General features: G+C 41.2%; 1 long non-coding RNA gene across 1 annotated transcript in view; it reads left to right on the forward strand.

The window, feature by feature from the left end:
• The first annotated feature begins 9,687 nt into the window (after positions 1 to 9,687).
• LOC115569162 (uncharacterized) overlaps positions 9,688 to 23,164 on the forward strand; it is a 34,401-nt gene continuing 20,924 nt past the window's right edge. The window contains exons 1-2 of the long non-coding RNA XR_003981507.1: positions 9,688 to 9,760; positions 9,956 to 10,045. This is a non-coding gene — a long non-coding RNA (uncharacterized LOC115569162). The remainder of the gene's footprint in view (positions 9,761 to 9,955; positions 10,046 to 23,164) is intronic.

A 23,164-nucleotide genomic window follows, 5' to 3' on the forward strand; every position in this document is an offset into this window, starting at 1 on the left:
AGAGTGTAGTGTCACCAAAATCAATCCACACATCAGTGGTCTCCTGCTGGTTATTCTACAATTTTTTGTTTGGAAAAAATGTGCTTTGCCATAAATTTGGGGAATTTCTATTGGGAGAAATATTCAATAACACTAATATTCAGTGAGTTGTCACAAAACCCACCTCACCCTAACCCTACTTAACAAAAACTACTTTCTAATGTAACTTTAACTTGATTTTGGTATAAAATGTTTTAATACACAATCCATGTCTTATTATAAATTAGGATATTATGGTATCAGTCTGAAAGGTAAATCAACACATTTTCTCAGTGGCCTTTGTGCCCTGTCATGTGGCCTTGGTGCCCCTGAAAAAAAAAGTGCAGGCCAAATGGACTTGCCCCTAAAATGACAAAATTCCCATCCTGACTGCATGCATTCCCACTAGTAATCTATGTAAGCTGCGTCCAAGTTGTCTCTAAGAGAGTCTCTAGAGTGTGAAATATTGCACATTGCCTCAGCCTGCAATAAAACGGTGGTCAATTCATGATACTTTCTCATCTCCTAATTTTTATACTTAATAATACAATGTCAATGTTGTGTAAGAAGAATCATTAATTAAATATATGAAAGTTACACAAGACAACAATATAGAAGAATTTATGGATTTGACGCTGTGATCGGTGATCGACAATATCGGGATCGGCAGATACTGCTTTCGGTGATCGGTGATCGGCCCCAAAAATCCTGATCGGTGCATCTCTAGCCACAATGGACCCTTAACACATTTTCTTATGTAAAATGTGTTAAAGGGACACTGGATTAGAATAGTCACATTTATATTGTACAGTAGAGTTTGGATTCTATGCCTGAGCCCGAGGCCAGCCCGCAGGCCTCATGCTGAAAATATGACTTGTCGCATACCTGACATCACTCCCTGAGAAGCAAGAAGAAAGCAAAAATATATATTTTCACTAAGGAAAATGACAAAAATAATAGTAACGCACAGTGACATGAATAACTTTACTCTGATTACTGGTTTGGAAATTTCGTGGGCAGTAACAACATATGTGTCGGCTTTGTCGAGTGCATTAAGTGCAGCACTTTATTTAAATTATAATTCATTAAGATAATTCTAAAAAGATTTGTGTAGTTCAAATAAATCTGAATCGTAGTTGAGAACGTCAGTTATAACAGCCCACGTATTAAAAAACTGTCGGGTTTAAATCAGGCTCGGGCTCATAATTACAGTTCATGTGTCAGGCTGGGCTGGGCCTGGACACAACATGCACCAGCTCGGGTCAGGCTTTATTTTTTGGGCCTGATCTAAGTTCTATTATACAGTACTTTTATGTGTTTCTGCTTTGGCACTTTGCTAACATGCGCCATAGGCAGTGTTCAGACGAATCAGATCATATCCATACATCAGCTAATATGTCGACACTTCCTTACCCATCTTTCTATCATGCTATCAAGCTGTGGCTTTTCACATTGCTCCAAATATCAACTGATCTAGCAGATAATCATTCTCCAATTATAACTCCAATCCTTTCCCACCTGCTCTCTTTATATGAATGACCCATTTGTCTGTTGTCTGAGCAAAACACCGTCTCCTGGTCATCCCTCAGGTTAACAGGATGCTCCAAATGTCCTTTTTGTCTTTTCTTTTTTTTATGTCACATTTCCAACCTGCATTGAACAGTTTACATCCCTGCCAGTATGTATTGGGGTTAATTAAAAAAGGGGTTGCCAGATGGTGAAAGACAGAACTCCATTGGTCCTTGTGTAAACAGGTGGTTGTCTGTATGTTTATGGTTCTCTGGATGAAATCACCAAACAATTTGGGAGCCAAGACCGTTTGAGAAACACCAGTATTGATTTGTTACAGAGCCAGGCAGTTCTTGTTTTTTCTCACTTTTCAAGGGACTTTATTATTATAGAGTGCCTTCAAAGGAGATTGCACAAAAGACTGTGGGAACACACACTTAAGTACTAGAAAAACACTGTGAAGCATTACATATTGATAAATTACTAATGATCTAACTTCATTCAAAAGCTTGATTAGAAAAAAAAAAAAAGCAACAGTGTGTGAAATGTAAATGGATGTATTACACAGACTGACCGGGTTAATCAACTTTAAAGCCCTTTTTTCTATTGATTTCATCAAGTGAGTCCAACTGTTCACAGCTGGCATGTGTAGATAACACACAGGAGTCTGTTCAACGGTTTAGGACAGGCCTGAAGAAGCAAAAACTGCGCTTGAAAAATTAGATTTTGTTTTCAGGAGATGTGATCGTGTTCATGTCAAAAACAGTGAGAAAAACAAGACAAAAACTATTTTAGGAGGAGAAGGAGAAAACCCCCTCTGGTCCAACACATTTCATACACTATGTTGCCAAAAGTATTCACTCACCCATCCAAATTATTGAAATCCGGTGTTACAATCACTTCCATGGCCACAGGTGTATAAAGGCAAGCACCTAGGCATGCAGACTGTTTCTACAAACATTTGTGAAAGAATGGGTCGCTCTCAGGTGCTCAGTGAATTACAGCGTGGTACTGTGTACTGATAGGAGGCCACTTGTGCAACAAGTCCAGTCGTGAAATTTACTCGCTCCTAAATATTCCACAGTCAACTGTCAGTGGTATTATAACAAAGTGGAAGCGATTGGGAACGACAGCAACTCAGCCACAAAGTGGTAGGCCACGTAAAATGACAGAGCGGGGTCAGCGGGGTCAGAGTCAATTGCTACAGACCTCCAAACTTCATGTGGCCTTCAGGTTAGCTCAAGAACAGTGCGTAGAGAGCTTCATTGAATGGGTTTTCATGGCCGAGCAGCTGCATCCAAGCCATACATCAGCAAGTGCAATGCAGAGTGTTGGATGCAGTGGTGTAAAGCACGCCACCACTGGACTCTAGAGCAGTGGAGACGCGTTCTCTGGACGCTTCTCTATCTGGCAATCTGATGGACGAGTCTGGGTTTGGCGGTTGCCAGGAGAACAGTAACTGTCTGACTGCATTGTGCCAAGTGTAAAGTGTAAAGATTATGGTGTGGGGTTGTTTTTCAGGAGCTGGGCTTGGCCCCTTAGTTCCAATGAAAGGAACTCTGAATGCTTCAGCATGCCAAGAGATGTTGGACAATTCCATGCTCCCAACTTTGTGGGAACACTTTGGGGATGGCCCCTTCCTGTTCCAACATGACTGTGAACCAGTGCACACAGCAAGGTCCATAAAGACATGGTGTGGATGAACTTGATTGGCCTGCACAGAGTCCTGACCTCAACCCGATTGAACACCTTTGAGGATGAATTAGAGTGGAGACTGAGAGCCAGGCCTTCCTGTCCAACATCAGTGTGTGACCTCACAAATGCGCTTCTGTAAGAATGGTCAAAGAATCCCATAAACACACTCCTAAACATTGTTGAAAGCCTTCCCAGAAGATTTGAAGCTGTTATAGCTGCAAAGAGTGGACCGACATCATATTAAACCCTATGGATTAAGAATGGGATGTCACTTAAGTTCATATGCAAGTCAAGGTAGGTGAGCAAATACTTCTGGCAATATAGTGTATTTGTAACAAGTGGTGGATCCTGTGAAAATCAACATACATTTCAGCACTTAAGAGTCCACCGTATGAGTGTGGTTCAGAGCTTTATCTCTGTTTTTAATCGAGTAAGCAACCAGAATGAAATAGAGACCAAAGAAAGATTCTGTTAAATCTTGCATTGGTGTTCACACCTCCTACTCTTTTAAAGTCTCTTTGTTCTCACCCTCTATTCCTTCGACTCTTCTGTTATCCCTTTCTGTCATTGATTTCCTAACTAGACAGCAGCTAATTGATGTTTTGGAACAGTAGAGAGAGAGAAAGCACACCTGAACAACAAGGCACATGATTATCGAGTGACATACAGTATAAACCTGGCAGATTGCGTCTTGTTATGCGCAGTCCAGTATCTTTAAAAGCCCTTCCACAGTACTGATGGGCTGTGACAGTTTGCTCATTAAGCTGCAGAAGTTTTTGAAAAATCATCCTATCTTCGTATCGTTTATCCAGCTCCACTGTGTTGATTGCCGCAAGAGACATTGTTACAGCACCAGATGCAGCGGTCGGTAACTTCATCAAACTTCAGTCTGTCAATCTGTTACCTTTACAGTATTTTTTTTTAAGGTATTGACAGACTGGAGAAGAAAGTGCAGCATTAGGAGAAGCGGATTTTGAGGCGGCCACTACCCATGGCAGCTTTCGACCATCCAAGCTGACCAGCTGGCCCACCCCAGGGAGGAAGAGAGTCGGGATAACAGCCATCCCAGTGCAGCTTGGATTTACGCCTGCTCCTGGCTGATGACAAGTCCAGAAAATGAAATGGAGAAATGAGACTCCAAGATCAGGCTGTTGCACGGGCAGAACTTGTTCCAGATTAGGACGAAGCAGGACGAGGAGAGGTGGACTCTGTGTTTACTTCATTGCTGCATGGTGCTCAGACACAGTTATTGTTGATGGACAGTGTTCACCTGATGTCCAATTTTTAATATGAAATTGCCGGTCATTTTATCATCACCATCGTGTTGCTGCTGTTTACATTCACCCTGACAGAAGTCTGAAAACTGTCCTCAATTTTAATGTATATATGTATATAAATAACTGTATATGCTCTATGTTTCTATTTAGACATAAACAAAAGCATTGAATAAAGTGATGTTTTGACATGATAATGTTACAACAACAACAATGAGAAAACCATATAGTTCAACTTGAGTTGAGATTTCTCCCATTGTTAATTAACACACCAGGCCTACCTTTTAAAAGTAAGTGATAGACTGTGTTTCAGCCTGTCTAAAAAAACTTGATTTCTTTAAAAGACTATTTGTTCTCTGTTTGGAGTCTCATCTGGTCTAAATGCTCTTTCAGAGGCATTCTTCACACCAGCCATGAAATGTTTTCCTGACAAACACTGGTCTCATTTTGATTTAGGTAGCTCGAGTAGAAGGGGGAGCTGTTTGGAGAGCCTGCCAAGTGTTGAACAGGCGGGGACAGGCATGAGAGGCTGGATGAGCTGATGAGGTGCAGTTTGAGGCCAAACATGTCAGCTGAAAGCCTGAGTAGAGGCTACACCTGCTCAGGAGCGAGCCAGAGAAACATGAAGAGGGTGGTGAGGAGAGTGGGAGTGACAATAACAGCATTCTGGATTTCTTGTTTTCTTATTTCTGCTGGTTTTTAGATAAAGGAGCAGTTTACCAGATAAGGTTGGAAAAGCGCAGTTTGGGTTTTGGTCTCCATTACAGCACAAATCATAGTGAGAGCTACCAGTTCTGGCAACCTTACTGTCTAGACAGATCCACTTCAGTTAGCTGTTCTTTACTTAAGAATGACATCAGCCATGAATGTACTTTGTATTGAATTTCTAATTGCTAATTGTAAATGCTATCATGCTAATATGCTAAACCAGGATACATAAACCTGATTAGCAGCAGCATATAGAGCATGTTAGCAATCTTCTGTGGACTGTCTTAATGGATTCTGTGCAAAGACAGGCTAGCTTCTTCCCCCGCTTTCACCTTTGACACTAAGCTAGGCCAACAGCATCTTGACACCAGGTCTGCACATAACACATATGATATTGAATTTTTGTAGATCTTTTCTTTCAGTCTCAGAAAGAAAGTGTAATCCCTGACATGTTCAACAGTTCCCGAGATGTTAATTCTCTTTTTGGTTTGTTTTCTCCCTGTATCCTCTCCTCACTCATATCTCCCACCTCTTGTTGTCCCTTTCTTTCTATTCTCACATCTTTCTAATAAGACTTTTTCTTCCACTCTCTTCTTGTCTCCGTTGTCTTGGTCTGTCTTCTCTTTACTTTGACTACTGCTCCACACTTTGCTCTCTAACTTTTCTCACTCTTGTATGGTTGTGGAACGTTCTCTTGAGTCCTTGGGTCTTCTGTGAGGCTTCGCCTAAACCCTGGGAACTGGAGATAAGAAGGTGAAAGAGGAAGATCCCACCTCAGGGTCTCTTCTCTCATACATGCTCTATCCTAAACCCTATGATCTTGTCTATGCCCAGGTCCTGATTTTCTTACATTTTCCTGTGAACTCTCTCTGTTCCCTTCATTTCCTCATTAGTTGTTCTGCAATTTACAGAATTTATCTCGCATTTTATCCCTACCTTTTCCTTCCTGTCCGTTGATATCTGTTTGTTAGCAATGTTGTCTCCTTTTCTTTGTCCCCCCCCCCTCTTCCCATGTCTACCCAGGGTCTTACCTCCCCCCCCCCAACTATCTTTTTTCCTCTGATCATAGCAATGCCCTTGCGCTGTAAGATGTGCGATGCTTCAAAAGAGCAACAGTAAGTCTACTTTTCTCCCGATGGCAACGTGTTTCTTGCTGAGCGCCAAAGATGTTGCGAAAGAGAGAGGCGAGCAAAGAGATGGGGAAGAAAGATGAAAAGACAGAGGGGCAGATTAAAGACAAAACTCAGAGACAAAACAGGGAGAGGAAATCCAGAATGAGAGCAAAAAGAATCTGAAATTCTCTTGTGATGATATGTTTAAGGATCACAGCGTGAGGGGTGCTCAAATGTCAGAAAGACGGCTGGAAAGAGTTGTCTGTCTTGCCAAATACAACTGAATAAGTCATGAAGGAGAGGCCATCTTCAATGGAAGGCCATCTGGAGTGCAACAATTTGAAATCACAATGCAATATACTTTGTTATTTTTAATATTTCAGCTCTCAGCCAAAACAATAATCCAATACACCTGTCAAGCTCTGATACTCTATTTAGAAAACGTACCACCATCGGAAACATTTGGAAAAGCATTTATAGGTCATCAGTAGGGGGAAATCAAGTAGTTTTGCAACACAGAAGGTGCCATTTTCCTATTGCTACATGTGTCTGCCTGAAATCAATCCTGATTTATTAGAGGTAACTGTGCACCCACCGTAAAATATATCCCAGATAGCCACTGTCAGCTCATGTTTACAATGCACCCATGAACATACAGGCATCTATCCCTGTAGTTGCATACAGTGTTATCTAACCAAATTGCAACCATTTCACCACATTACTAACAATTCAAAGGTCATATGTTAACTCTGCCTACTGCTCAGTAAGCGAACATATAACCACCAATGAGCTAATACATCTACTAACTAAGGAACCACCCAGCAACTGACTTCCTCTGTGGCCGCTAAAACCATAACAACCATGTAGCAACCACCAGCTGACCCACCTAACTGCCTAGGAATGACTAGTAGCCAACCAGCAAGCTACCTTAGTAACTATTTAGCATCTATCTACTAGACACCTGACAATTAGCAATGTCTCAACAGGTTACTATTCCACACAGTGTCGTCGCAGACATAGCTGCAGGACAGTCAGGTGTCGAGGATGCTGCAGCAGCCCCCCACCTCCTGCTTGTTTTTACACATCGCCTTTGTCCCCGTCACCAATATCTTTTGTGTTGTGTTTTAAGTATTGCAAGCAGCCAGATGGTCTCTGATAGTATCTCATATCGTGTCCTGCAATAATTTGCTTGTATTGATCTGTTGTGGCTGAAGGTTTTGGACCAAATTCAAGCAGCCTCTCTACTCCATAAAAAAAATTACGTTCAAACACAGCTCCACCCAACAGCAGCACTTTGAAAATGTGTTTTTGTCATGAGTGATGTCAGTATAGTTATCTTGATGTACTGAATTACATTTTCCTTACTAGAGTGATCTCATTCTATTATATCATTTTACTAATTCAATGTCATAACATGTTATTGACTGTGTTACAGGGTTATTTTGAAAGTCTCTTGCACGGAAATTTAACCAAGCGTGACTGAAATGCTGTGGGTTTTACTGGATGGCTTTAAAATCTATTGCTCGTAAGAACTAGTTTAGCTGGAAAATCACATTGTAAAAATGTTGTGAGTCTTGCGTAAGGGTTGTAATGCCAAAAGTACAGCAAACACTAACAAAATGTAATCCATTTAACATAATTTCCCATTAGTGTTTATACTGATCGATGGATGTAAAGGGATGATGTTTGCCTGTATAAAAAGTTTTTAGGCTTTGCCGGTAGCTGGTGTGTAATGAGTCAGCAATAACACTTTCCAGGGATATACATTAAGCATGAAATATACAATTGCAAAAAATGGTTAACAAAATAATGGCAACATGTTAGCCTGTGTTTGGGGTCACTGGATTGTGCATGTAAACACATTTAACACATTCAATGGCAAAATAGCCACATCAGGGCCATCTAAACAATCACATGCAAGTATAATTACATTTGCCCCCCAGTTTAGAGGCGCAAATAATCACATATTTTGATTAAAGAAAGTCATTGTTATGATTGAGTCCAACAAAACAAAGAGAAAGGGCTGTGGGGTGAACAACAAGGGGAGAAAATCCATTAGGCTTGAGCTCGCACTTCTTTAACACGTCATGCTTGCTTCCTCTGTCCACATGCAGAAGCGTTTGAATTAAGCACAGGAAATTCAAATGAAATCCACATAATCTTTTGGAGCCCCATCTGCGCCTGAACATTTAGAATCTAATATGACCCCTGCCTCTGTTGTACTCGCACTTTAAGGCAGCACTCCAAAGTTTGACATTGGGAGGTTGGAAACTGGCTGAGAACTTGGCAGGGCCTCATTGTTCTTTCTCATAGCCCCGCTGCTGTGAGGTGAGTGTCAAAGACACAATTGTTCATTAGCAAGAAAGTCTGTGGCTGCACACCACAGACTGGATTATAGCGAGAGACTGGAAAGGGGACAGGGAAGAGGAGGTAAATGCTGGCAGAGGGAGGACAAAGAGGAAAAATCAGTGGTGGGATGAAACAGCCACTCCAACAGAAAGTGAGTGCCTGTGAAAAGTGCCGTATATTTGTTTAGTTAAGAATACAGTGCTCATTCCCTCTTTAACTGTTGTGCTTATTTCACTTTAACACATAAAGTAGCATTACAGTCATTTTATATGGATGGCTTAACACAAAGTTACACTCGTGTTCCCTCTTCTCTGTAAATGCAGCACCATATTGTTATACTCAAGCAGTATTCAAAATTGGGCCCACATTGCAGACACCGGAGACAGGAGTTTAGAAAAAAAAAACAATTTTAATGAGAAAAACAACAAGTTGAAAATGAGGCAGCATCAGTTCCCAGAAAGTCTGAAGCTGAAAGTCCAGAGCAGGGGTCCAGACAGGACAATAGGTGAGTGTGGCAGCACAGAGGGGGGAAAGGCAGGTTTTAGGCGGGCAAAAAAACAGAGCCGAATTGCACAAAACATACTTAAAGCGAGGCCTTGGTGTTACAATGGATGGTTTCACAACGAGCTGGCGAAGACTTGAGGGGAAGACCGGCTTAAGACAGGTAACTGGTGATCAGTGCAGATGGACCGCAGGTGTGTGGAGCAGCAGGTGAGAGGAGTCTGGCTGATGAGCAGAATGTAGGTCAGCCACGCCCAGCCTGAGACATAACACTGACAGACAGAGGGAGACGAACATACAACAAGAAGGGAGGGGACAACGCAGGAGAAACAACAGGAAATAGACAAAGCTCTGCAGATCCAAACCAGCGACCTTCCGATGGCAAGATGCTGGCTCTACCCCTGAGCCACAGCTGCCTTCTTTCATAGTCCAACTACAGCAGTTTGCCCAATCACTTGATTTGGAGGTAAAAATGATAGTAAGCCTGTGCCAGTTATGTCTTGTTGCATAGCAACTGCACCAGTACAGAAGGTCAAAGTCAAAACAGGGACGTCCGTCTGTGAACTGTGATGGATCACACAACATACAGTTTGGGTAACATTTAAAACTTTGTCTTTGCTTTTTTTTCTTTAATCTGAGTGATTTCCAACAGATCTGTAAGGATGATATATGAAAATTAGTTGTAGGAACCCTTCATTATCATTCTATACATTGCTATTTATTTGTTTGTTTTTTTAACAAACCTTTAACAACATCAGGAAATATTAGGTAACACAGTATGTTCAACAGATGCTCCCTGCCCCAATACACCGGATACAAAAGACTGGGTCGCTATCCGGCTTCAGCGGAGCTTCATGGGTAGCTGATCATTTGAATCAGGTGTGTTGATCTAATCTGGTATGTGCATTTAATTCTATTCTCATATTTTGTGTATTGTGGTTTTAAGATACAAACCATTGAAAGTTAAATATTTCCATTGCATTGTACATTTAAAAACCTAACCAGGGCTGAAAATATGCAATATCCATGACATCTGTGCAGCACATCAGTTGCAAACTGCATCACTATCAAATAAAAAAGGAACAAAAATTCAGTACACCTGTGTGTACAGAGTGCACACCTGTTTTTATTGACTAACACACTCTCTGCTCAACAGGTTCAAATCTTTTCTGTAAACTACAGAGATGACAAATTCGCTGTTTGAGCACCAGCTTTGTTCCTCCAAATCATCCAAAGTAGATAAAACTAAGTTGACCATGCAGTGACAAATACAAATATAATTTAAACACACTGATTCTATGTATTTAGTTGCTTTTTTTTTTCCATCTGTGTCCATTTGTTGGTTTGGTTGGTGGGTTTGTCAGCACAATTACAAATAATCTACTGAACGGATTTACAAAAAACTTGGATGGAGTCTCGGCCCAGAATAGACCCTGTTAACTTCTGGTGTGGATATGGAAAAGGGACTGATCCAGGATTTTTTCTTATTTACTTCAACATTAAGCAGTTTAAAAATTAAAGTGATACAGGGAGATCACATTTGGTAATTGTCTTAATATTGTGGGAGAGGCCGCTATTCCACATTTTCGTAAATTTCTCAGGGAATGATGGATGGATGACGAAAACAATGAGGTGTGGCTGTTATCTACGAGTGAGTACAATTAAAGATCTCAGTAAAATCCTGATCTAGCCCATTTATATATGTATTTATTAAAGCAACATTACGTAGAAATTGGCATGTTGCGCTATTTGGTGCCCCTACAGTGCAACACCACTGTAGTAAATACAAGTCCCAGGTCTGTAACAATTTGTCAGAAGTAATGTAGGTGCTAACTACAACCAAAAATCATCACATCACAACAATGTTGTGTTGAGAGCCAACATTCACCGTATCACAAGACCCTGTAGCATCATCATCAGTGTAGCTTTAATAATGGATTAGGCTTGCTTAAAGGGGACTGCTAGGCCATGGTGGAGGTATGCGCTCTACTGAGTGCCATTCTAGCTTATTTGTTGGTATGTTTGTCTGTGTGTCAACAGGATTACAGAAAAATCTACTAGCCTTATTTTCATGAAAATTGTTGCCCACGCCCCCTCACATCCTTTAAGATCTCACCACCACCAGTGTCTATACTCCATCAGGGGGGATCCTATACCACACATAGCTTCATTTCCCCCTTAAAATTCAATAACATCAGGATGGGCTCTAATTACTAAACACTATATACTAATTTCATCTTTATTGAACATGTCAGTAGATACTTCCTTGCTCATATTAAGTCTCTCTGGATTGAAATGTAGTTGCTCACACACAAAGCAGTGTTATGGAGCACTTGGGGGTGGTGCAACTGTAACACTGCCATATTTGTGACAACACCAGGCAGTGAAAATACAAATACAAACATATCATGCAACTAATTATATTCTTTCTCACATACAAATTGAGGCTTCGGCTAGGCACAACCATACAGTATGTTGATATTCAAACAGCTTCATGTATGTATATATATATATATATATATATATATATATATATATATATATATATATATATATATATATATATATATATATATATATATATATATATATACATATATATATATATATATATATATTGTTAAGTGGATAATGTAACCTGTACCTAGAAGAAGAGCTGCTGCTTCCGCTCCACCATGCGTAGCAATGCCGCCAGCGGAGTGAAGACCACCCTTTTATTTTATTTTATATTGTGATGTATAGGTGTAGGATCCTCAGCCTATGTGTGTCAAGGCATGTATGCGTGTGATAACTAGTGCCGTAGCGACCTGGCTTGGTATGGTCTGTAAGTTACAGTGGAATAAAAGTATGTGCGGAAATCCCATATGTTGCCTGCCGTGTCGTTTGAGCTAACCGGAGCTACCGCCACTGAAAGAGGACCATAACCTTCCCCTGCACCGACCACGTTACAATATATATATATGTATATATATATATATATATATATATATATATATATAAACATGTTGTGCTTGCAGATTTAGTTACGACCATAGACTATTGGCCTTGGCCTGTGCTCTCTGAGTAGCCTTCCAGTTATATACTCTCCCACTCGAGTGTCGCCAGCCTAACCGTACAGAAAGCAGCTTTTTCAGGCGATAACCTTGGTGGAACTTATGAGCGTAAAGTTGGAAGAGAGAAAAGCAAAGACAGGAACAGATAATTTTTCTCCATTGTTCTCTTTGATGATACATTGGGTCAAAAGAAATTCTATCTGTTACCGAGGTTTGGAACAAAGTTAGCAGATCAATAACATCCCCTCCTCGTGTGCAGTGATAATAGCTAGCTTTGCTTGGCAAAGGAGAACATTGGCATGAGTGCACCTTCATTTTCCCTGGAGAATAAGGGATGCAAACCACAAAGAGACAGTGATTAAACGCAAGGCCAAAATATGAAACAGAAGCTCAGTCTAAGTCTAACAATGGGACCTCTATAATAGCTGTAAGAATAACAGTGTTAGGGCAGGTTAGACAGTGAAGATAAGACAAGAAAGGAAGGGAGGAGAAGATCATATGACAGATATCGAGTTTTAATTATTTCATTTGCATAAAGCAACACTAAGTATTAGCAAACACTTGATGTTTATATTGCTTGTGTGACCACTCACGGCCAATAGCTGCAAATAATGAAGCCACAAAGGGCAGGACAGACGGACATGAACAGAGACAGAAGGAGGCAAAAGAACGAGGGAAGCCCACAGAGGAAAGAGAAAAGTAGATGAGCGGAGAAATAAAAAGAGAAGCGATCGATGCTTTATCAGTGTTCCCAGACCCTAAAATCCCTTTTGGCTCAACATCAACATAATTGCAGTTGCAGTTTTTTTTCCCCACGCACTGTAACAATTGATTTTACAGTTCAATAAATTAATATATTTCCTTGTTGTAATTGCAGACTCATTCCCACACACCATCCATGGTTATCTCTACACAGAGGGGTTCGGCTTTAGTGCAGACAGGAAGATACAGAGAGGAGGAGGAGCGCAGAGGAAGATGGGAGTGTTATTACACAGCCCCTTGCCGGCTCAGTCAAACTTTTTGTACATGGGTGGATATCAGTGTTAAGTTAAGTTCCCCTCTAGCATCACCTCTTGAAGGGCCCCTCTGGTGCAGTAGTATAAACAGGGAGAAAAGTGGTTGGATGAGTCATAGACTGGAATTTACCATCGGAGACTGTTGTTCATGTCCAGTTTGTGACCAAGAGTCAAGTTAAGTTATAGAAGTAAGTTAACATACACAAAAGACATGCCTTACGTGACATATGTGGCCTACTTAAATTGACATGAGTTGCATCGCTTATATTACAGAAGGTTACAAGAGGAATTGAAGTTATATTAAACCAATGATCTTGCCCTAAACCCAACCAAGTAGCCTCATTTTGGAGCCTAACCCAAACTAAATTGAGACCATTTGACAACATTGATGGCAATCTGTCATAATAAGTCAATTATTTGGCAGAAAGCTTTATTTTCAAAGTCTAACCAGATGTAGCACTTGACAGTGGAGACAAGCACTTCCGAAGCTGATGCTGGAGGAGAAAGGCATTATATTCTGTATCTCAGGTGCACATGTCGAATGAGAGCACGCTGTCACAAAACACACGAAAAAAATAAGGCAACCATACATTTCGAGGGATCACTGTAGGATGTGCAGAGCCCGGGTTAATGGTCGCTCTGTGCAATCCTGAAGACAGAACAGAGGACAAAACCGCTGGTTGTAATTGCCAGACATTATGTTTACTCTCCGGTGCACCTCAGGGCATAACTAATAAACCAGTTAAACTAGGCTGTAAAATAAAAAACTGACTTATTTTTTGTGCAGTGCAGTCGTGAGCTTTCATTCCAGCCACAGACCTGTAATCACCAGAGGCTGATGTTACCACCCAGGCTTTCGTAAAAACCACTGAACACTGACGCATGGGGCTTTATAGCCAATAAGCGGAGGAGCTCTAGTATCCTTCATGTGTACCGAGGTGCACCTCCACTCCTTTCCATCTTTTCCTGCCTGTGTTTATCTCTTCCCCCGCATTCATCTTCCCATCCCTCTCAAGGCCTCTTCCTCCACCCACTCCTCTCTATACGCCTCCACTCTCTCTCTCTCTCTCTCTCTCTCTCTCTCTCTCTCTCTCTCTCTCTCTCTCTCTCTGTCACTCTCTCTCTCTCTGTATCTTTGTATCTTGCTCTCTCTCTGGCTGGACACTGAAGTAAGATCCTCAGTCACTGACAGTCAACCTCTCCTCCCACACACACACCTTTCTCAGAGCCCACGCAGACTCAAAAGCAAGAGCAGAGCACGACTCCCTTTCAAGTCTTCTTTTAAGTCACCACGGTGCATTAATATGAATGCGTCTCTCATTATTCCACAGTCAGGCTGCACATTCAAAGCCACCTGCCTGACACATAGATGGGAACGCGATCGCTTGGTGCTGTACGCGGAACAAAAACAATAAACGGAAAATTCTTGCGTCCCTGAAGAAGTGAATCTGCGTATGGTGTGTGACTAACTTTAACTTGATGCAAATGCAAGTCAACGTGTATGAAGAATGTTCTGACTTTGACTGTAATTTTCTTGATAGAGATGGAATGGAGTGCTTTATTTGTTTTTTATTTTTTTTTTTGCTTGTGAGACTGCAGTGCTTGTTTCCAGAGAACAAGCTCAGCAGTATTGGAAACAAATGGAATTATCTTGCCACACTGGCAGAGGCCTTCTCTTGCTTTCATAAACATCACATCTCGATATTGAATATAAGATTCAATTACTTACTTTGGCGGAGTTTTTTGCAAAGTAGAGTGAAATATGGAATGTCAGGCTCTAATCCCATTCTCTTTGGGCTGTCTCATTCCTGTGCACGGTCTCTATGCAGTGCATGCAGTACTATGGGTGCCAGTGCACTAAATTATGAACAGGGTATAACAGGAAATACTTCTTATGCTGAGAATTTTATTTTCAAGGGATTCTATTGTTATATTCCTTTGCTTCCTGGGTTAACATGTTCTTAATTTTTAGTTTTAGGATTAGAGTTAGACCAAATGGTGGACTTTCCCCGTCAAGAGTGAGTTGTTTTTAAGTTATACTTCGCAAGCAACTTAACTCCCTTAAATGGCAAATTTTCACCAGGTAAATTACCTACATCGCCTATGTCACGTGCCAAGTTAGGAATGAGACTGTGCTAGTATTACATAGGTACAGAGAGTGTTAATACAAAAGAGACCATTGACGGATGGACAAGCTCCAATCTCCATCCAGACAGCTCCTCAAGAGTGAAGCCTAGATCACTTCCTGCTGGCTGGCTACAGTAAGTCCCTCCCCCTACATGTAAGCAGATGTGACATATGCAGAACTACAAACTAGTAAGAAGAAAGAAAAAGAAAAACTCAAAGAATGGTTTGTGTCATTTTAGATAACACTTGCATACGTTCAAATGGTTATTTTATATAAGTTTGTTTTTGATGAGTTGATGCTATAAAAAGGGGGTATGACGTCATGATTGAATCCTGATTGAGCAGACGGGGTCTGGATGACCGATCACTACTGCGCAGGCTGCAAATGATGTCATCAACACAATATTGCATCGCTCTTATAAATAAATAAGAGAGAGAGAGAGAGAGAGAGAGAGAGCTCACATTGTGTCCTTAACAACTCTGTAAGGACACTCCCACACAGAACTTAAAAGCCTGCAACTGCCCTCCAGTTAGTTAGAACTTATGAAGCGTCTTGGATGAGAGGTGGAACGTCTTCAAGAAACTGGAACAAGTCCAGTTGCCTAAGATACAGCACATGAAGAAGTACCATGATTTAGATGACTGATAACCTCCATCAACATCTATTTGAATGGGGAAAGACATATTAATAAAGATGTGACTAATGGTTGTTTAACTCTCTTTGATAGAATAAACCAGACAGAGTCGTAAACATCATGAATAGGAGTGAGAGACAGCGACATCACTCACAGCTGTTGAGAGGGCAGAATGACAGGCTGTCCTTCACAACCTCCATGATTTACTGCTCGTTAATCAAACCTCCACAGATTCAAAGGGAATCCCCTTCACTTCAACAGCAATGACCAACTCACTTTTTTCATATGGGATTCTGGCTGTGTGTGTCTTTTTGTTCATGTGTGCTCAAACTTATATTTAAATATATTGTACTTTATTTTCACCTGCCGTTCTGCCTTGTACGACAGACACATACATCACCATGGAGACAGGCGCACACAGTGATTGCTGTATTAACTGCTTCTGACGTTACTGCATGTTGTGTTTTATTTAGAAAGCCAGCATGAAAAACTTCTGCAAGAAAACTAGAAAAAGTTAAGTGTACTTTAACAATGTCTCATGTTGTTCTTTCATTCATTCTCCACCGCGGGCTTCTCAACACAGTAGTTAACCCTCTGGGGTCTGGGCTATAATTGGCCGTTTGTGACTATTTTTGATTTTACTATTATATTTCACCTTAAAAACTATTTACCTTGCCTTGTTTGGTGTCATTATTTTCACCACAACCTCACATGTGTGACTATACAGTTATTTTTTCATTTTCACATACTATATTAACACAATGGACCTAAAATCACAAAAAAACATAAAATCAGAGTAGGAAAAAGTTAGTTTTTTTACTGTGAAAACCACAAATATGCTCAACGAACCATTTTTATGACTTATAATGCAAATATAAATTGTTGTTTGTACATTTCAAAAGCTTATGCACAAATTTAGCAAAGTTATATGTGATTATTTACCAGAGGTGGGGGACTCGAGTCACATGACTTGACTCGAGTCAGACTCGAGTCGCAAATTTGAGGACTTGAGACTTACTTGACTAAGACTGTTGAAAGACTTGACTTGACTTTGACTTGGCATTCATAACTTGAGACTTGACTTAGACTTGACACAGATGACTCAAAAGTCTTGGCTTTTCTTTCTTTCTTTTTTTTTTTCGCGCATATTGAGACGTTACTTTGCCCTCTGCCACTGTGTCATGCGTGTGTGTAAGCCTGTCAGTTGGCAGGCGTGCCAGAGTGGCAGACAAGATCAGAGGAGCAGCAGCATGGAGGGAGCTCCGAAAATCGTGAAGTTTGGATTTAAAGATTATGTCACCGAAGAAAAGAGGAGAACAGCTGTATGCAGAGTATGCAGCTCTAAAATATGTGACACAACAACAACCACGTCCAATTTCTTACGTCACTTAAGGACCCACAAAGAGAGGTAGGTGACTGTGTGTCTTTAGCTAACTTTAGCTAACGCTATGACGTTTTAGATGCTATTTAACCATGTTAGGCTTCAAAGTGATTGTGCATTGTGAGAACACAAAACGTTAATGCAAAAGAGGGGAGTGGGGGCTTAATGTGGGCACGTTAGCTAAGCTCCGTTAGCTAACGCTACTAACGTTACGTTACCTAACTGAGCTTAGCTGTGTGCTCATGGCTAAACGCAGGGTTTTTCATGACTATCTAAAGCAAAGGCTGGGTGACTTTGGCTGCCGTCTTCGTTAAAGCATGTGTGAGTTTCAGATATAGCGTCTTCAGTGCGCTCAAAGCCATTATTTTAAATATTGGCGCGCATTATGCACGCTCACAACCCAACACGACACCGTGTTTTTTCGTGCACGTCCGCAACGGACCTGCTTCTCCCTCAGGTGTTGTGTCTGTGTCTTTTCTACTGTTTCTCACGGAGCTCTGCCCCGTTTGAAAAGAGAAGGGCCCTATGTGTAAAGACGTCGCCTCCGAGATGTAGAATGTGTTTTATAGAAGAGAAACACACATTTCAGGACAGAACAAACGTCCTGTAATTTTCAGCCTCCTTTTATAGAGGGGGAACAATACCTGAGAGTAATATTCTCAGCTGTCAGGATGTGCAGTATGGTGCAGTTCCAGGGTTGATATTAATCAACTATTCTTGTACTCATGGGTTTAAAAAAATAAATCTAAAGTTGATAAAACTAAGCAATTACGTCATAATATTGACTAACCACCCTCTTTAGTTTATTGTGTCTACAGATACGAAGAATACATTCATTCAAAAGGGACGTCTGATCCCAGCCAGCCTCCCAATACATTAAATCAACAAAAGTGCAGTTATATGACTGCAACCACCCCCAGCAGAAAGCCATTACACATTCCATCCTGTCAGACCTCATTATAAATTGCAACATGCCACTGTCCATCATTGAAAATCAAAGCTTTCATAACTTTTTGTCAGTAGTGGACAACAAGTACTCTCCAGTGAGTCGCAGAACAATTACTTCAAAGCTTCAATGTGTGGTGGCAGAAAGGCAAACAAAGCTAAAAAGTGAACTCGCAGGGGCAGATCATGTGTCAGTGACTGTAGACATATGGTCGGATCGCAGGATGAGAGGCTTTCTTGGAGTCACAGCACATTGGGTCAGTATCGAAGACGATTATCTTCAGTTGAAGTCCCAGTTGCTTGCGTGTAACCGCTTTAAGGGTTCCCATACAGGGGAAAGGATTTGTGAAGAGTTTGAGCAAATATGTGAAGAGTACCAGATCAAGAAAAAGATTGACCACATCATCTGTGACAGTGCTGCAAACATGAAAAAAGCATTCACTACAAGTTTTCCAGGGCAGGGAGAAGAAGATGATGACCTTGATGATCCTGACATTTGGGATGACCTGACAGTGGAAGGGCAAGACAGGGTTGAAAACTCCTTGAGCGCAAAAACCCAGACAAGACTTCAATGTTTTGCTCATACTCTTCAGTTGGTAGGAGATGGCCTAAAAGAGACTAAGTTGGTCAGTGCAGCTCTCTCCAAAGCTTCCAGGTTGAGCTCCTTGCTCCACACAAGCACCACTTTCAAGGAGAAATTTGAGGAGGAGTTTGGCCAACGTGGAATCCCTGCCTCTGTCATTACACGCTGGAATTCCACTCTGAGACAACTGAAGTCAGTGAACAACTGTGACCACCTCAAACTGTGTAAAATTCTTGAAGATGGGGGACACAAAGAGACAGTATTCACAGCTAGAGAGTGGAATCAGATTAAAGAACTTGTGGATGTCCTTGAACCATTTGGAGAAGCAACAGAGCTTACACAAGGAGAAAAAAACTGTGACCATAAGTGCTGTGGTACCCTGTGTCCTTTCTCTTAATCACCATCTGGAAAATCTTAAAGCGAGAGTGCACTACTTGGGTGGCTTGGTCCGTAGCTTGCAAGGATCACTCAAAAGACGATTCAGAGGAATCTTTGTAAATGTGAGGATGGAAGATGACCAGAGTGATGGAGGAACCTTGCTGTTCTCTGACCCTCTATACCTTAAAGCTGCTGTGCTGGATCCTTCCTTTGGCAGTATGTGGTTTACCCACGATGTTCTGGCCCCTAAAAACGAGACGGAGGCTGTGTTCGCGATGATAAAAGGTATGGAATGTTTTTAGTGGTAATGTAAGTTAATGTCAGACTGTAGAAGTAATAGGCTATAAAAGACATTTTCAATATGTTCATATAGATTGTCATGACATGGCGGTTTGTAATAACCCAGTTCGATGTTGAATACTGTATTCCAACAGTTAAACACATGAATGCACTTTCTGATTACCATTTTTTCTTGTTTATCAGATTTGATTCTCAAAGAGGCATGCAAGATCCCCCAAACCACTGATGAGGATCAAATCACAATGGCAGAGCCACAGAGTCAGTCTGGGCTGTTCTCAGCATACCGCAAATAACAGAGGACTGATTCAAGTTCAAATCCCCATCTTCAGCTGACTAACTATTTGGACATTTGTGATGGACAGAGCTGCCTTCAGTTTTGGGCCCTGAACCAGCACACCCTCCCCTCTTTGTTCAAGGTTGCAGTAAGAGCTATGGTAGTCCCTGCATCAAGTGCACCTGTTGAACGTGTGTTCAGCCATGGCAGGGTTATAATGCGACCCCATCGCTCACAATTAAGTGACCAAGTACTGTCATATTTAATTTTTTGCAAATGCAGTGCATTGTAAGTTGCCTGTTTCTAGGCAGCAGGATTGCTAGCAGTATCCTCCAATTTTTCTCCATGATTGTTAAAGACAATAATCTAATTAAGCAGTCTTGTCCATATAGATGTATAAAGTGTTTGGCGTTACAGAAAAGTTGAAGAGATATTTCCATAGAGATTCAAAGAGTGAGCACTTATGAAAAATTCTGTTGTTCCCATGCCACGTGTGGCAAATTATCTTCTACAGCTTGTGTAGATTGACTCTATACGGCCACCTGAGCCTTTATTTTGTTAATAGGTTGCAGATTCTAGTCACTCTTTCCACTAAGTGACAGTATTGCAGAAAAGTCAGTGTTTAAAATAAGATGAATAGTATGTTTTTTTAAAGTAAGCTATGTTTGAGGAATGCCTTTTAGTGACATACAAAAACCATTATACTTGAAAAGTCTGACTACATTTTTCAGGGATTGATGTGAGTCATTTACACTTTAGGTTATATATTTTTTATTTAACTTTTTTACTTCATGCACTATTTAGTTGCATTTAGCTTTGATGCAATACTTTTTGTGCACAAAAAACAGTTAAGTAGAAAAATAACAGGTGTAGTGGAGTTAATGTTTGATGTTGAAAATAAAATTCAGCCTTTTCATGACCACTAAGTCTATTTACTGATTTAAATTAGGAAACTTGTATATCAGAATTTTGTGTGATGTAACTTCTTGTGACTTGCTTGGCCTTAGCCATGACTCGACTTGACTTGCATGAGTAATAGCAATGACTTGACTTGCTTTATTTTCATCACAGTTAACTTGGGACTTGCTTGAGACTTGAAGGTTAAGACTTGAGACTTGCTTATGACTTGCACGTATGTGACTCACTCCCACCTCTGCTATTTACATTTAGATGCAGGCAACGCCTAAGGCTCAGGTCTGCCTGAGCTCCTCCAGCTCAATGAAAAGCTGCACTGCCTGCTCCAAATTCATCGGTCTCCTCATTGTGAACAAAAAAACGACTCCACTACACTTTAAACACACTACACTAAACACTACATAACACACTAACTATGCACTCCAAACACGCTAAATGTCACAAATCTCCCAACTCGCGATCTCTGTCACTGCCCCTGAGACCAGCACTGCTGCTTTCACTTTTCCGCCCCGTCCCTTCCAAATCTTCACCCCCCGCCCTCAGCAACCAAATCACGTGGTCTGCCATGCAATTTTGTGATTGGCTGGTGTGGTGCCTTTTTCCACCAATAGGAAAGTGTTTTTTTGCTTGCACTTCCTGCTTGTCGACACATTCGTGAGGAAAGCCCGATCTCTTTACCGTCTCTTCCTGCACCAAACGCGCAGCATACGTGACGGCAACGTTAGCTAAAAAGTGTGGCGTACATAATACATCGTAAATCCGGTTTTACTTGGCCTATCAACATGATTTAAAAACTGGCATATAGTTTGAAGGTTGCTCTAACATATAGAGTCAGAACAGAGACTCATAGAGGCTCTGTCTCGCTGCTACGTCATCTTAAATTGGTCACGTGATTTTGACGTGCCGGCGTGTCAATCAACCTCAGAGGGTTAAGTCACCAGTCAACATTGGTGTTTTGGGGGATTTTAAAGTCCCTTCTCCCCTCATTATCTGGTGTGGATGGCCCCTTATATAGGCGACCACCACCACCGGATGTAGCACAGCCTCTGTGAGTGTTTATTGTTCCGTTTGCCATTCCTCACCTGTCCACCAGGGGCCCACAGTGTGATCCCTGTGCGCCTGTGGCTCATTACCTCGTCAGTCCCTCTGACCTGCTTCCTGCCTCACCAGCTGCACCTCATTAATTATGAGTCACTGTGTGCACTCAGCTTTCTCCCCAGGTCTACGGCAGACTGTCCGACCTATTCCTGCTGCTTCCTGACTTGCCAGTTTACCTTAAGGGTAAAAACACAGAACGTGACGAGGCAAACAGCTGAAGCACTCAATGGGCTGTGGTAGGTTGTTCGTGCTGTCACTTCAAATGCAGGTAAGTGTCTTTTGTAGTTTACAATTCGGCTCACAGTGAACTAAATCTTAGCAGGAGCTGAGAACTGTTGGAGTGCTATTTCAGTAGTTGCATTATAATCTGCAAATTACCCTTTTTAACAGCTAAATAGATAAGAGAAGTGAGTTGTGAACAGCTGCACACATGTTAATTTGGAATTCATGTTTTTTTTTACATGTTAGCAAGAAACCAGGCAGAAACCCGCTTGTTAACTCAGTGGCACAAAGCACATTGCCTCTGAGCCTAATAAAGTGTGAGCAACAGTGTTGGTAACACTTGTGTTCAGCCACTAAGGGAGTTGCACAAAGCACACAGCTCCTGAGTCCAATAAAAGAGCCACTGTGGCAGCAACACACTTCTTTAGTGGCTAACGTTAGCACGAATCGCACACCTACAGCAAGAAGCAACTGTCGCGCTGGATAGCCTTTTTCAGATTGAGGCATGTTTGTGACAGCTATTTTTGTTACTGCCTACATGATTGTGGCATATCGGAGATTTGAATATTTGTTTTTTGTTTGACTTAAGAGTTAAAAAATTTAAAAGCCTGTTGACTATAGCAGGCTAGCTGCTTAAACATCTCCTAGCAACAGAAGCAACGAGTAGTCTCTTTGGACAAAGGTACGTTCATGACTGCCATTTTACTCTTGTTAACATGATTTTGGCATTTAGCAGAGTTTTTTTTTTTTTTTTTTTTTTTTGAAGTAAAAGCATGAGAGAACATATCGAATGAAGCAAACTAGCCATCTGGCTAGCAAGAGCTCTTGGTGTCTGTGTAGTCAGGCAGTGTGTGTTGATATTCTTGTTCATGCTCTTGCTTGTTTCTACAATCTTACCAAACCCAGCCCAAAAAATGAAATGTGTGACAGTCAGTGCGTTTACATGACACTTAAGAAAACCGAATTACTGTGTTAGTCCGACTATGACCGGATTTTTAAGATGCATGTATACACCTCAGTCTGATTAAAATCGGACCGGATCGGATTTCTCATAGTTGAAGTAAAGCACCC

Source organism: Sparus aurata, chromosome 18, assembly GCF_900880675.1.
Source record: "Sparus aurata chromosome 18, fSpaAur1.1, whole genome shotgun sequence".
NCBI classification, from domain to species: Eukaryota; Metazoa; Chordata; class Actinopteri; order Spariformes; family Sparidae; genus Sparus; species Sparus aurata.